The sequence below is a fragment of the Tigriopus californicus genome, chromosome 9 (assembly GCF_007210705.1).
Source record: "Tigriopus californicus strain San Diego chromosome 9, Tcal_SD_v2.1, whole genome shotgun sequence".
Classification (NCBI taxonomy): Eukaryota; Metazoa; Arthropoda; class Copepoda; order Harpacticoida; family Harpacticidae; genus Tigriopus; species Tigriopus californicus.
In genome coordinates, this window is record NC_081448.1 from 14,048,329 (window position 1) to 14,064,533 (window position 16,205).

Below are 16,205 nucleotides of genomic sequence, written 5' to 3' on the forward strand. Positions count from 1 at the left end.
CGTTTAAGTGGCCACATTCGAGTTGGTAACCAACAGGGGAAGTTGTTGCGTCATATCAAAAATGGATTGAATCTCTTGAATGCAAGAATGAGCTGCATGAGTGCATCCATAAATTTGTTGCCGCTCGGGAACGAGCTCAGAAAGTGTTCCATTCTCAGCATATTTGCACTTGTTTGCACTTCAGTCTTTCGTTAATCACGTGGGCCTAAAGTGGGACCACCAACCCTCTGGACTGGAACGGTCTGGGAAGCGCATGTTTGTTTCAAGTTTTAATTGGTCAGAGGTCTTGCCTAACTTTGAAGGTAATTAAGTTAGTTCATTCAATTTGTGATGCAATCAATATCCCTGACGACGGATTGGAACACCACGATTCGAGTCGGCCTTTGAAACTAGGGGAATGAGCTGAAGGCAATCCATTCAATGAGGTGTAACTTGATGCCTGTTTAAACCATGTCACTTTAAGCTTGAGTTAAATTTTGATAGATCCACACTTGAGAGCTCAAGATATGACATTCTCTCGTATGAATTATTTAGTAACGTTCTGAAGGCCTGAGCGAGGAGAAAGTTGAATGGACCACAATTACCGTTCCCAGCCCTCAGAAGCGTAAATGGAACAAGCCGAGATTGGAAAATGTCACTTTGTGAAATTGGCCACTTCTCCAATCCAAGACGACGTGTTCGAGAGAGAGTATTGGAATCACGAGAATCAACAATCAGCAATTGGCAATCGTCTGCGGATGTCACATACAACCCGACATGTTTCTTTGCCAACAACAAACTTTTGGCTGAATAAGAAGCAGACCGGAACTTGAAGTGGTTGAGATGCTAGACACGAAATAATGCAGGGGAATCAAAGTTTGTTTGCTCTTTCATATGTTAGGTGACCAAAAATCTTTGGAGTGTCGTTCCAACTAACGGAAAAGGACAAAGTTGATTTTGTCCCTTGAATGTTCCAACTTGGATGGGACTTTGAGTGTTTGCTCGGACGAAAGTCCACTTTATTCAACACAAACAAGAGGCAACAAAAGCCACCCTGAAAAGATAGAGTAGAGAAAAATCGACCTTTATATTGGCATAGTGCTAAATGAGATGTCGCATTGAAACGTGTGTGTGCAAGTCTAAACAAATATGTTTCAAAATTGTTGTTTTTCGTTGTGATAACCCTGTTTTCTAACGCGAGATTTTTGACCTAAGAACTCCATGCTTTTATATGAAAACAGAAGAAACCATATTAGTGCCACAAGACAAGAAAACCTCATTATCCCCTAATCTCTGCACTGTATGGGATATGGATAAATCCTGTCATAAGGTTGTTTGCTGTCGGGTTCCAGCTAATATTCCTGGTCTCGAGGAATTTTTCAAGTCCTAGCATGCAATGATAATCATGCTAACTAAAAATAATAATGATATTTCTCTAGGGTTTGATTCTATCTACGTTTTTAAGCTTGCTATAATTGTTAGTATATCAAATTACTAAAATAATGATACTGGTTTTCTTTAGGTGTATTCAAATGTATAATCAATACTCTTATTTTGTACATATATACGATTAAGCTTCGAATTACTGAATCATGAATGCCCAAGAACGGTTCGTCTTTTCACACTACTTCCTACTCCTGGTTCAATTACTTGTGGCTTGGTTCAAATCTCATTTGTCTCCATCACGATTTCACATCTTTTTTTCGGCTTATGTTCAATTTTTCCTTGTCTCGTTTTATGTCGGATCATTTGTCCCCTAACACACACTTTTGGATACAAAACTATCCAGACATTGTCTGCAAAAATAATAAAAAAAGAATTCTGATAAACATTGCCTTATCTTACAGCAGGATGAAAAATCTTGATCGCGGTTTCAAAACAATGTAAACCAACTTACGTATGTCGTTTTATATGATGAATAGTAGTTTCAAGCAAGAATGAGTATGTTGCGACTGAGTTGCACACTTCGGTAGTTACAGCTACAAAATAGATGAAAGATATTAGATAGGATACAAAAGCCATGTTTGAATTCTCTGTTCTTTTCTTCATGACCGCATCATCCCAATGTTCAAAAGCATCGAAATCTAGATATTGAGCCATTGCTCAATGCCAATATTCAATAGAATATTTCCCATTGGAACCAAGGGGAATGAAGCGAGGGATTCTCCTTGTTGGAAAAAATCGACAAGAAGTTTTTGCGAGGGAATTTGACAAACTGCCAAAAACATGTTTCTATAGAGAGGACAACGATAAATGGATCAAACGTGCATCGACACCTCCTATTTAGAAAAAAGCCATGTCTTTTTCAAGTGTGGAAATACGACAACAAACGTCACTAGTTTTCCAGGTGAGTGTGGATTAAAAAAGCTCTGGCAAATAGGTCATGGAAATCAGATCAAATTGAAGGTTTTGACTACTATTACTTTTCTAAACTCTGCTATTTGGCCGAAATGAGTTTGCCCGTACACTTTCACTAAACTTTAGAACTCTTGAAATGAGTGTTTCTTGCGATCATTTACCTCTTGAATGTCAAAGACATGTTTTCAATGTAAATCCTGAAGAAGGAAACTGAAGACTTCCCGTAGGTCATAGAAAAACTTTAGTGCGATCATTTACCACAAATGAATATAAGTTAACTTAATCATATAACTTAATCATATAATGACCTCAATTTCTCACATTTTATTGGACACTATCTATTGGATTATCGCACAAGAAATGGTAAAATTTCCTGACCTCTTTTCTCCACGAGGCTCTGAAGCAAATTGCGTTTGATCCACAAAACGAGACGCTTTCAAAGTCTCCAAGTGGAGCGAAAAAAGTTTTTAGCAATGCATGAATGGTGTGGTTCAACGGTGTTTGTTTACCCATTATATCCTTGACACTTTAAAGAGCAGGGCTTCAGGAAGCGTGCTTGGGGATTACTTATTCTGTTGTTTTCATAAGTTATTCCCAAGACTCTAAAACTAACCTAATCATTAACGAGTTGTTAGGTATGAGTTCTTTTCAGTGAATAGAAGGCGAACCCAGAGGGTCAGGGGAATAATAATAACTCGCATGACGTTTCCCAGTGTGTTCAAGTTTGGCGTCTACAATGATGTGTATTGTGTACTGATCATTCAGACACAAATGCTTCAAATAAACCACAAGCACGGCCTTTACATTTAAATGAAAGACCATGGTATAACAATGGAATCCAAATATCTTGCAACAATCAAATTATATTGCAATGCCATCTTGGAACATGTCTGGGAACACACTTCATAGACATCAATGTCTGTCTCGACAGCACTACAAACCAGAGTTCAGAGAGATCAGACAATAAATGATTGTCTACCTAATTCAATTGTGTTGAACCAGGACTTTGGTCGATCAGTTTCGTTTTTTTTCCGTAAAAAAACACTCTAGAATTGAGAAAACTTGGATGCTTCTTGTCAATCTATTCGTCTGAGGTCGTTTCCTCTTGCTACCCCTGCAGTATTCAATCAGCTAAAAGTATTGGCTGTCAGTTCAAGTGATGCCACAGCATGCCAAAGTAGTCCAGGGAAACACAACGGGGGCATCAAACCGTGCGCCAGTTCTGACGCATTGACTTCAGGAAGAAGTTTTGCTGATTTGTTGCTCTCAGAAGTGAGTCTGGTGGGATCTCTGAGATGTCGGAGTTCCAAGAAGCAGACAAGTCAGTGGCTAAACGATGATTAGGCCATTAGGGTAGTAAGACTGTCTGAACCTTTGGAACTACAAAGCAGAAGGAAAACGTTTAATATTCCATTCATACGCACTCAATGGCTCATTAGGGACAGGAAAACATGGCAATTGGGTCGATCGTTAGGCTCTGTCGTCGAGCTTGATTCAGTTTTTGGGCAGAGATCTCAGCTGACTATCACGGTCATATTCATAACTGTTGAGTGCATGCCATGCATGCACTTGGCACATCTGAGTGCGCACGTTCTTTGAAAATATTGGCATTTTTTGCCCCGTCATGCTATCAAACTGTCCAATAAATATTGAGAACAGCTATGAATGAGTCCTCTATTTGTACGAGCTTTAAAAAGGCCGTGGCACTTTGGGACACTCGCGTAGACCTCATTCTTTTTCGAAAGGCACAACACTTCTCTGCACAGGATGGAGGTATTCATCCACGAAAGCGTTAATCCTTAAAGTAGGCAAAAGGATGGAAAAACAATTTTGGCTTTTAGTTTTTCTTCAACTTGAAGAGCTTATTCAGCGTAGCACCAGTCAAAAAGCGAAGCTTTTAGACGGATTGAGATTAAGTTGGGTCACCCGGATTTCAGAACTGATTCTTTGAATTCATCATCTCCTGGACAGATAGCGTTCTTTAGATATCCCAAACTCGGCATGCCTAACTCGAACCAAAGGTTATTCCAACGAAATACAAGATTGGTCCGCTTTCCATCATTTGAACATCTGAATTTATCCTCCAGTTATTTTTTGTGTCCTTTTGGCTTACCAAACATTTGATTTTCCCAGTTTCTTTTTACCCTTTAATGTTCTTCAACGATTAAAAACTTTTTGACAATGAACGATTCTGTGAGATATCTCCACGGAGACGCCAAGCTCTTTTTTTATAACAGATGGAAAAAGATCTTAATTCAAGTGCTCCAAGACAAACTTTTGTCGATAAGAAGTTGAAAACTGGCCGAATTGAGCTTGCAAATGATCGCATTATCTTGGTCTTGTCACTCGAGAAGTTAATGGAACTAGTAAAAACTAATCCAGATCATCTTCAAAAAACTTATCTTCTTGAAGTGGCAAGTAGGACTTGTGGATATCTAATTTCATGAACAAGTTAGTAGTCAAACCAACCTAAACCTAGGGTCGAGTTAACTAAACTGCAGATCGACTCCCCAGAATCCAGTATAATGGAAATCGAACAATGGTCCCTTCCACTTTGTCTATATCTACGGATCGTGAGGTCTCTTTTAAGGCCTCCTTGTCCTGTCCACAGAATCTTGAGACCATTGATGCATCTGACACTTCTAAAGTTTCTACCTTTACTTCTGGGGGCAAATCGTCGAAGTTTGTTTTCCACCAACTTCCTTCCTAGTCTTGTCAGATCTTCGAAGACGATCCCTTGGGTTAGAAAATTGACCTTGCGACCAAAAAGACACTTCCAAACGTAAAGCTCAACATGAACAACCTCTTCAAATTCAAGGTGAAGACATAAGTCATCAAAGATATTTGTCTACCAAAGGGCATCTGAATTGGCCTTTGCTATTTGCACAAATGTTCAAAAGTGTAGCGTTTGTTACAAAACTACAAGTAGTTTTCGCATGACATGCGGGAGATGTTTTAGTGCTGAACATTTCATCAGCTAAATGTGAAAGAAAGCGTTCAATTCAAAAGTCACTGGACGGGTTAAAACAGTTTTCTACCAGGCATGACACCAAATAGTTTCATCGATTGCATGTTCGTGCTGTTTAGCACGTGAAAGTAAAATTAGGTCGCTGTTTCCATCGCCGATTAGTGTAAATAGTTTTTAAAATGCTCGCATGAACGCACAACATCATTTAAGATTGCAATGGCTCTAGTTCTTCCAGTATTTGGGTTAGTTACTTATATGCAACTTAAATTTTGATTCTCTCCTTATAGATATGTCATACTAATGATTGAACAAACACGTTCGACGAATTGTGTAATTATTTATAGTCAAAACTAATGTATTTCGAATGTGCCAATTCCAGTCAAAGACACAACAACTAGCCTAGAGTTCGAAATGGATCCTCTGACAAGATATCGAAAATGGTTGCTTAAGTTATAATTGGACAAGATCGAGCCTGTCTCTCGATTTTGATCAGTCATGCAGTTCGTGATCCTTGTTGACAATATATGAATATGTACATTTATTGTACATGTTTTCCCCGATAACAAGGTCCCAAGGAAGGACTTGGTCATCTTTTATCAATTCCTTCTCTAAGACCTCATGAAAAGAGCATCCATCACATAACGGTAAAAGACATTTATCTCATGGGCAATATTTTAGCTTCACATCCTGCTCAAACGAAGGAAGGTGCATTCATAAAACCTATGGTTAGGTAAAATCGGATTTTTGGGAAATTCCTTATTTCGTAACGGGGACACTTCGTAGAGTGTCTCTAAAAAGAGATTGAAAAAAGCGCGAGAAAACATAGGTACAAGTGTCTCTTCTTTTCCTGATCAAAAGCAGAAAAGTAGCCTAAACTGAGCATGAGCGTGGCGTCGAAATTCCTCGTCCAATATATCGAAACCAAGGTGCTAAAAGATGTCTTATGATTTACACTGCACTATGTCTATGTCATCTTTTTTATCGCTCTCGAAGGTCTCTCTAAGATTCGTTATTGCCTAACCCTGCTCTATTCACATTTGTGACTAAGGAAGAATCCAGTGAATGTCCTGGGGAAAGCTGATGCTCATTAGAGGGTCCTTTCACGTACGAGTTATTGTGAGAAAACCCCAGATTATGATGGATCATCTCTCATGTCCCCTAATTGGATTGTGTACTCATTTAGTGGCCTCACTCGGATATTGACTATGTCGTTGCATCGTATACTAGACGGACACTCTAATTCTGTTGCACTCTGCGACATAATGTACAGTACTATTGGGTCCATTGAAAACAACTCGGGACGTTCACATTGATTAGGACGGCCTCCAAATCAATCATGTTCGTTTAGCTAATTCAACATAAATGGAAAGACTCTGGATGTCTCTGCCAGTCCTTTCAATGAGCTAGCACCTTTAAGATATAGTATGCTGGAGATTTCGGGCAAGGGGCCTTGCCTCAAATCAAGGGAGGACCAAAAAGTTGACCATCTCTATCGGTTACAAAGCGTTGGGAAGAACAACCTCACCCGAGGGCAGAGTGGAGAAAGAGTTGGCAAATTGGTGTCTTGGTTTCTGTGGGAAGTAGGAAATATATTTGCACTTTGTTCTCTCTCCATATGAGCTCACCCCGTGGTCATTCGAAAAAAGATGGTCAAACTCGGTACTTGCTCAAGCTTGAAAGTTCGTTGCAAGCCCTCAATAAACTAATTGAATCGCTTGGGGAATTGTTCGCAAATTGCAAAAAGAATTGGTCACTCCAGACTACGAGTCTCATTGTTAACAAGGCACATTTCGGTCAAATCCAGCCTTTACTGAAGTCAGACACTAAATCATTGCCACGAATGGTTCGAGTTGTTGTGAAACCCGTCACATCAACAATGGAGGAAGGAGTTTTATGCCGACCTTGAACTTGAAACCTATGAACATTGTCTATTTTCTATTCAGAATGAATAAACAAACATGTATTATTTACGACCAACTTCAAATCAAGAAAAAAAAGGAAAGTCGACCTCATGAGAAACCGTACTGGTTCAATATTCTGTCTGACCATTTGAACGGAGGAAAGAACATACCAACCTCTTTTGTTGAACAATGCAGCAACAGTTTTCCAATAAAGATACTCGGATTTTCAAGTTAGTAGACCTTTTTCAAAATGAATAAACAAGTGGATTGTTTACTTCAGCTGGTTAAGTTACTTCAAGGTGTATTAACCGCTCTTGTAATTTTTGATCTTTGCCCAGCCTCTTGAAACTTAGTGGAAAACAGTTTTCCAGCTATCAACGCATTTTATGCTAATGACATTAGCAGATATTTGAATATGTAATTCATGGGCTTGGTAGTTTCTGGAATAACAGCTTTTAGGTTCCTCAGAGAGAAAAGAGGTCATGTTAGTATGCAGTAGTACAGTTGTTTGTAACATTTATGAGAAGATCTGTATTTCTCAACGATTATGGCTGTATACAGTACATTATCTGCATATAGTACATTGTTACGAGTCCCTATAGACAATATAATTCCCAATACTCAAACTATGTGTTATCACGGTAAACTCTTTCAGCTCGACATATTTGATGGCCAGAGATATGTGGGAAATGTGTTTTTTTCCTTGAGCTCTCCAGCTATTAGCGCATATTTTAGTTGACCTATCATTCTGCAGTTGATTTAATTTGCTATCTCGGCCGTAGATAACGTAAAAAAATTTTTCAATCAAAGTTCATATTGAACGATTGTACGATCTCACATTATGTGGGGAATTATAAAGCAAGAGTACTTTCGATTTTTTTGGTCCACGAATTTCACCTGTCAGCTGTCGGGTTGGACCAATCCTGAATTTGGAACGCCCTCAAATGCGAATTAAACTTGGAAAGTGAGCTTACCGAACTTGGAATAAATTAACTCAGACGTACAATAATTAATGGATCTATGTAGTTCCAAGTTCGTGTAATTTCCCATATTTTGTCTGCTGTCGTACTGTGTCTGAGTAATTAGCGGGAACTTCTCCCATTCTTAGCCATACTACGAGGAAAACTGATCAATGCAATTACCATCTCAAGTATTTGACGGTAATTCTACGATGGGATTGACAGACGCGTGCATCGTCACATACTGTATTAGTACACACCCTCCACATCTTACGAATAGTGATGGCCTTTTAGTTCTACCCTGTGACCTTGACTAGACGATACCCAAGGCAATAGGGGAACGAAACTTGCGTGCCTGGAAGACATACCTCCTTAGCCTTTTCCTAACAGTGGTTTCCTTTGGAACGATGCTCGCTTATGGGAAAGGAGCCAGCCAAAAAATGGATGACTCTCTGCATAAATCGATCTATTTCAGACGATCAACCTGTCGTCCTTTTTTAAAGGCATTAAGAAAAAGACGCTAGGATCCAGTCTTCAAGGGCGATTGTGAAAGTTGGGTGCAATAATTTGACAACCATACATCAAACAGACAAAGCCTCTCAAAAAAGACACCAACTTTATTTAGTAAACGTGAAATGAGCAATGATCTCTAGGCTCAGACCCAATTTGAGTTTTGGAACTAAACGGATAATGCAGCAGGCAAACTCATTTAGGAAAGGCCATAATTTAAGTTAGATAATTTTGCTTGGCATGCCATGTGCAATAAAGACCGTCAGCTTCCTTATATGTAGAGTATATGGAAGGTTCACAAGCTTTAAGCTTTGAACAGCGCTAATCCATAGGACTCCACAGACATTTTGACCAATTGTAACTTTCCAAGAAGAGCGCCAACTGCCACGACCTCCACGACTCAAAGCATTATATCATTAAGCCTAAACTGCACAAGATATTCTTATAAAACGCGAGGCGTGTCTGGGAAAATAACATGGACTGTCCCCTGAAATACACTGTACCACGATGTTGAATGACACGGAAGCATGTGCGTGTAATTGAACGAGTTAAATAGCACGTGCGTGGAACCGTTAGCTCAGGTTGAGTTTCCTCATACATTACAAAAGATACTGTGTAGGCTACGCATAACTGTGTAGTATTGTTATAGTCGCTTTGCCAAAGGTGTCTACTTCTGGAGCAAGTTTATGGCAGGCCCATCGGGCATGAAATGAGACACTCGGGTTTGATATGTTTGAGCGGTATCTACGGTTACATTCATACTAACCCAATTAGCCACTACCAACACGAAGTTCTGTCAGACTCGGAACAACGAGTTCGTGACTTTTACAATGCTTTCCATGCAAGCTAACTTCATCGCGCATTCTCAATAGTTTCTGTACCTTAGGTGCAAACTCTGTTAAGAAGCGCATTAACTTCATGACATTCTTGTGAGTCTAAGGATAAATAAATGTCCCTCATTCATAAACGTTAAAGTAGGGCCTCACTTACCTAAATAGAAGATTGATGAGTAAAAATTAGTTCTGGTTTCACTCATAGATTTTTGTCAATTCAGAGGTAAGATCTTTCATCTCAGACGCACCATGTTGATCGGTTCTTGTAAAAACTTTCCCGGAAACTCCTATACCTCCATCACCAAACACGCCATGTTCAAGAGGGATGATGGTGCATTCGCTGTTCCTACAAAGAGCAGACGTTCCACTCACACCTGTGGGTTGTTGTTGCTACTCTGATTAAATGTACCCGATCTTTCGGGGTTTTCGGCTGCAAGAGAATTCCGAAGCGGCTGTTGCGTCGCTCAAAATTGAGGAAACACCGCAAGCGAGAAAGACCGAAAGACCGAGAGACTTACGGACTTTTGCGGTGGTTCAGCCTTCGCTCGTCGCGTTTTTCGAACACGAGAAGAGAAGAGAAGAGAAGAGAGGGTGAGGAAGGAAGGAAGGGAATAAAGAGGAAAGGCCGCTTCTTCCACAAACATCACCGCTGGATGGAGTAACTCTTTCCACTTGACAAAAACAGAAGATCGATGGAATATCAACGAAGTCCCCCCCCCTACACACACACACCTGGGATTTAGCATTCAGTCCAATACATACTTGGGAGAGAGAAGCAACCTCAACCCCTAGGGGAATGCGATCAAGTCTTCATTTAGCGTCATTCAAGAGTAAAACCAAAAACCAACCAACAGGAATCTCGACTGCAAGTGGCTTACTGCTAGTTTGACACTTTTTAACACTTCAAAAGGCAAATGAGGTCATTGATAAAATACAAAGTGTCGATACTTTAAACTTGAACAAATACATTTACGTACAGAGCGGTGGGGGAGGGAAAAAATTCCGATGTCAAAGGTGCCGTTAGTCAGTTAGAAATGACGCCTTCTAATTACGGGTCACTTTTTTGTTTCCTCTTCAATGAAGCATCAACTAGTCTTGTTTACTTTGAAGTTTTGAAACATTCTGAAAAGTTTTGATTATCAAGTACTCCGAAAACGTGTAAGAATTCAAAACCAGGGCAAACCCAGCCATGAAATCAAGGTGTCCATACAGTCTTTGTGGTGTTTAAGAATTTTGTTACAAATACAACCAGGCGTTATCATGAGCACGGTACATCCCATGATTGCCAAAGGAAAGGTCAGCCAAGAACAAAACGGACGCCAGTTGTGAAATCAGCATGGGAGGCATCCCCATGGAGACAAACCGTGCCATTGTGGATGCTGTTTCTATTTTAATAATCATAATCTGAAAGAAGAATATTTTTCCTATGATACATTGCTGCGGAAATATTACGAATTGTGTGTGCCCACGAACTTTGTGCCACCTCTGTATATATGTTGATATATTGTCACGGTAAAAACCTGTGTGGTTTCAGATCGAAAAGCATTTTGAATGAGCACCCGAAGTACTACATTTTTGGGACTGAGTAAACGAATAAATGAATTTCAATTCTTTTCTTTGAAGGCTTGCACTACAACAACGACGGAGTCTTGGACAGAGGATTAGGAATCAACAGACAGACATTTGCTTCCTTCTGATCTAATGAGACGTGTTTTGTCGGCTCGATTTCAGAGTCGAAGGGATCAGTGACGCTATATTCTAAACACTACCAGGGCAGTACTTGACTCACGGAAATGACGCTCTTCAGGTCAATGAAAGCTGCAACCTCAGCACTTATTAAGATTACAATCGTGAATCAGAAGGTCCTGAGAAAGGATGACTCAGCCATGCTATGCTGGCGCCTCGACGGCAATTTCCAATCGAATAGTAATCCACAGCCTGATGGTCCGTGGATCAGAGGGGTACAGCCCCTCATCTTCATTCCAATTCGACTCAAATGTGCATTCACGGCCATATTTTGTTGACGTGGCCTCGAGAGGAAAAGACGGTCTTAGACGTACAGAACAAGTTTATTGAAACCCTTGGAACAACTGAATACTCGCATATGAAGGTGGGGGTTCATTATGATGCAGAGTCTCTTCATCTAAGGGGGCCAACACGTGGATTAGGATCACTTGAATTCCTACACAGTGAAGGGTGTCACAGCCGAAGCAAACCAAGAGCTCCCTGGACGAGTGATGGAATTTTATGCTCATCCCACAAATGTGACATAGCTTCGACGGGTCCAACTCGGTCTTGGTCAGCCAGAAACACCAAGTTTGTGCACAGTTTGGACACGGATGGCCAACTCGAGAGTTTAACCGGACGTTGCGCTTGTTCCGGATGAAACAGTCACGTTTATGTGAGATCTCATGGTTCGCATGAATGAACCGTTGGCACAAATAGCAAGTTTTGAACTTCATTTTTAAAGCAAGTACTGCTTCAGTTGATTGTTTCTTGAGAACTAAGCGTTTCCCATGAGATTTATTTTATGCGATAATAAGGCTGTCGGAGCTCTTTTCATGTGGGTTAATCTGAAGGATTTCGGTCTTTACTGCGAGTGATAATCAGCAAAAAAGATGCCCCTAATCCTTGCGCATTTCCCTTGTCATTGACTTGAAGGGACGCCGATCAATTTTCCGGCTTTCCGTAGGATTTATCTCAAGGCGCGACAAGCCTTTTAAGTGGTTTGTCACTCATGTCCAAAAATTCCATCCACGAAAGCAAATCCGCACCCTGAATGAAATGTCGGCGAGGATTTTGTCCAGTTTTCAAGGTCACCCTAGGCCTTGGGAAGTTTAGCCCACGAGCTCAGGATGGTTTAGATACGAAGCTGATAAGGCCAGAGTTCTTGGCATAAAAACCGAGCGTGCAGAAAATTCTGCAAGTTTTTTCAAAGTCATGCTCCAAATTAAAGCCATAAATGAATCGATAAACTTCCCATAGCCAAGATGCATATATCTTTGGAATTGCTTTGGAAAACCGTGACAAGGGCCTTTTTATACGAAATCTGCAACTGCGAAAGTGAGGTCGGCATGCGTGTTCAATGAGCAGGGATGAGGATCAAGTGTAATTTCATTTAGGTTGTAGAAAATTGCCACTGCATGCAATAATAATATTCACATTTCGTACCATTAGGTTGACCCAGTTTCAATGAACAAAAAACAATTCCGTTTTCGGCACTTAATCGTTGACTACGTATGTTTTTGGGAAATGTAAGATCTCCTACCTCTAGCAACATACGGAACGAATTCGAATGAACCATAAATATGGTGTTCACTGTCAAAAAAAGGTCTTGAAAGCCTGGCTCATTCGTTCCCAATGAGGTGGCTAGAGAATTTGGTCTTGGGAAAGTGCCCATTTGTCTTTCTTAAAAAAACACTTGCCCGAGATACAGAAACTCTGTGCAGATCTGCTCCTGACAGAAAAGTTTGTTATCTTTCCCATGAAAAGCTCACAAGCCGGACATTCATGAATTAGTACCTACAGTAATCTTTTAGTCTCAAGATTTGCCAATTGCGTTGAAGAAAGGTCAAACGAGGGATATGTGACGGTTAGATACTTTCAACGTCGTTCGTCTAACGGTCCCTCAGCCATGAGAAAATCACCCTTAGCCTAAGGGCTAGTCCTAAGTCGAAGTATCACGTGAGCGAGTTCCATCCTAAGCAAATGCCACCCTGGAAACTGAGTTTCATCGACTCCAAGTACCTACAATACCACGCACACGCGATCAACGCTAACAACGAATAATAACAATCTTTGGACCAAAAATCAACCAATTCAGGACTTTAACCCGTAAATGGCAAGTGGCAAAAAAGTTTAACTTCTTTGTGGCTTTTTAAAACCTAACTTGAATAAACACTGCTAAATATGGATTTGCTTAATGACATTTTTTGCGGGCTTTCTAACCGCTACTGGGATTGCAATCCCAGCAGTGTAAGACGAGAAATGTATTCATTTTTTAAAAACTTTTATTTATATAGATTATTTGATCGACCAACGAATTAGAGTTGGCTGATCTGGCTAACCTTTGAATTTAAGGTTGATCAGGAAATTTTGTCAAAAACTTGTCCAAGACTGACTTAAATCCTGCTACTGGATTAACACCTACGTAATCCCTTCGAATATTAGAGGGAAGCAAATTAAACAATGAAGGAGCCCGAGAAAGAAGAGAGATGGACTTCATTATTCGAACTAGCCTGGATTCTCGTGGACTTGAAGGTGCTCTCAAAACGCACGTTAAGCCCCTAGGGTCAGTAGAATTGACCATAAATCCTGGGTTGGGACAAAGCTCATGAATGCTTTTGAAAACGTACAAGAACAGATTCGTTTCGTACCTTCTTCTCATACTGTACAATCCCAACCTTTCTACTAGTGACATGAAATTTACTTTCCAGCAAGGATGCTGTAACTACTGGTTAGTTCAATACGCAGTCAAGTCTTATTGATAGAGCGCTATGACGTCATGGGTGGTAGGACCTATAAACACAAGAACTTAAGGCAGTGAAATTGCAACTCAAAACGGTTACAGTTCCCGTCTTGGTCTGAAAATCCTCATAACTTAACAAACGATTTCAGGGCAAGTCTTGTGCAAATGGATCAAGCAAGCTGTCAATTCAATTTCAATAAACAACTAATCCGTGTTATGCTACCTCAGCCAGTAACTTCAAACTAAAGCGATGTGACGCTCAAGTGGCATTATTTACCCACCGATGAGGTCACGTTAGCTGGCCTTTGGTTCGTTTACATCGTTTTACACACTTTTTGCTTGCCAGCAGAGGGGACAGGTAGCATTTTTTGATGTATTTTTTTAAATCAGCATTATTTTAAGGCCGCTAGCATGGGAATCTTTTTATTAGCATCGGTCTGTTTTTAGCATTAAACTAGCATGGTTTGCATGGTTCAAGCATTGTGAAATCTTGTCTAGCATTTAAGCAGTTTCCTAGCATTATTTCACTGGACGAAACTTGGCGGTGTTGACAAGGTTCTTTCATTGGATTCATTTGACTTTCCATGAAATTGATACGTTGTAGCCACAACATCCTGAGCAAGCAAAATGTTTTATTCAATTCCTTTTCAATTAAAAGGGAGGTTTAGCCAAATATCTGCAAAATGGTCAGTACTCGTAGAGAGACCGAGTTGCAATGTTTAAATAATTGTAAGCATGGATTTATTTCATTGCACTACTTAAGTAAACATAAGTATTTTCGTTAATTCAATGTTTTCAGTTCAGTTCAGTTTTTTGATGAGAGCATTCGCACGTTTTGATGCTCCTGATCTTAATCAGACGGCCAGGCTCAGCTTGTGTGGGTTGTGTTAGTGGTCGCAAGGCTTAGCTTTTTAGCTTTCTCTTCTTCGTATCTCGAATATAATTATACTATATATTCTCTTTATATGTTCATGCATTCTTTCAGTTTTTTCGACTTGCAATGTCTTTGAATGAATGACTTATTTATTTCTGGTCGCAGGAACACGAGATATACAGTTTTAAATTTGTATGGTTCCTATTGATCGACCTTACGGATTATTGTATTCCACGTCACAGAAAGATATGTTTCACAATGTCTTTGTTGCTTCTTTGGATTCACATTTGTTGTTACTGAGTAGATAGGTCCCGGGGGTTGATTAAACTCTTCACTTTAGCTTTGCTTTCTTCCTCCCTGATGTGCACAGGCAGTATTTCCCGAATTTCAACTATTCTGGTAATAATTGACTTCTTGGTTGCTTGAGGAGGGTAGGCTCTAGACGATCTTTGACGCGTGTTCTTTTCACCCACATGAACCTCCATTTGTCCGGCTGTAAGGGGATGATTTAACCAGTCTTTTCCACAATGCCAAGCCAGTAGAGCTATCGCACGCAGTGCAATAACATATATAGAAAACCTGGTTTGTTTTCTGTAGAAGCTCTTCATATTCCACGTGTTTTCTTGTTGGTATATTCAAGGCAACTTTCATGGCCGCGGAGTGGAGAGAACTTATCTTCCTCAAGTTTCCCAAGTTTAGAGTACTTCATGTATTTTTTGTTACGAGGAATATTTTTGAATTGCTTTGTTCGTTCATTTCATGTATTGATAAGTGTTCTTGGTTGGCTTGTTCCATTTAATCCGTTTAGTTTCGCAATTTCAGTACAAAATTAAGTTCTAGAACCGTCTTTTGTTCATTGATTGTTCCTACACGTTGATCCATGTTATCGATGAGCTGCATCTTGAATATGTCTCGCCCATTTGGGCTCCAATTACTTCAGCAGGTTTGTACAAGGTCGAGTAAGTCCAAAGATGTTTTAACAGGAACATAGAAGGTATGAGAGAGCTCTTGTATTGGGAGAGGTTAGAAAGGTTGGGATTGTACAGTATTCAGAGAAGGTAAAAAAGGTTAATGATACTGTATGCTTTCAAAAGCATTTATGAGCTCTGTCCCAACCCTAGATAACTTCATAAATATATCGATTAAGGGCGCTGCGATCGCATGCTTTTGTCTCAGCTGTCGCTGGGTGTGAAAATGTTCCATTTGTGGGGTAAACGTTATTCTCCACCGATTAGTTGGCGGTGCTACTTTTTTAAACTTAACCTTACCTTATCAAACCTAACCTAACCTAACCTTACCTAACCTAACGCAACCTAACCTAACACGATATTGATAGCCTTTAAGGTCTCTCTCCA

General features: G+C 40.1%; 1 protein-coding gene across 1 annotated transcript in view; it reads right to left on the reverse strand.

Moving 5' to 3' along the window:
• LOC131887059 (neuropeptide F receptor-like) overlaps positions 1–10,020 on the reverse strand; it is a 35,389-nt gene extending 25,369 nt beyond the window's left edge. Inside the window, exon 1 of the mRNA XM_059235553.1 lies at positions 9,666–10,020. The gene's annotated coding sequence lies outside the window, so the exon portion shown is untranslated. The remainder of the gene's footprint in view (positions 1–9,665) is intronic.
• Between the last annotated feature and the right edge of the window lie 6,185 nt (positions 10,021–16,205).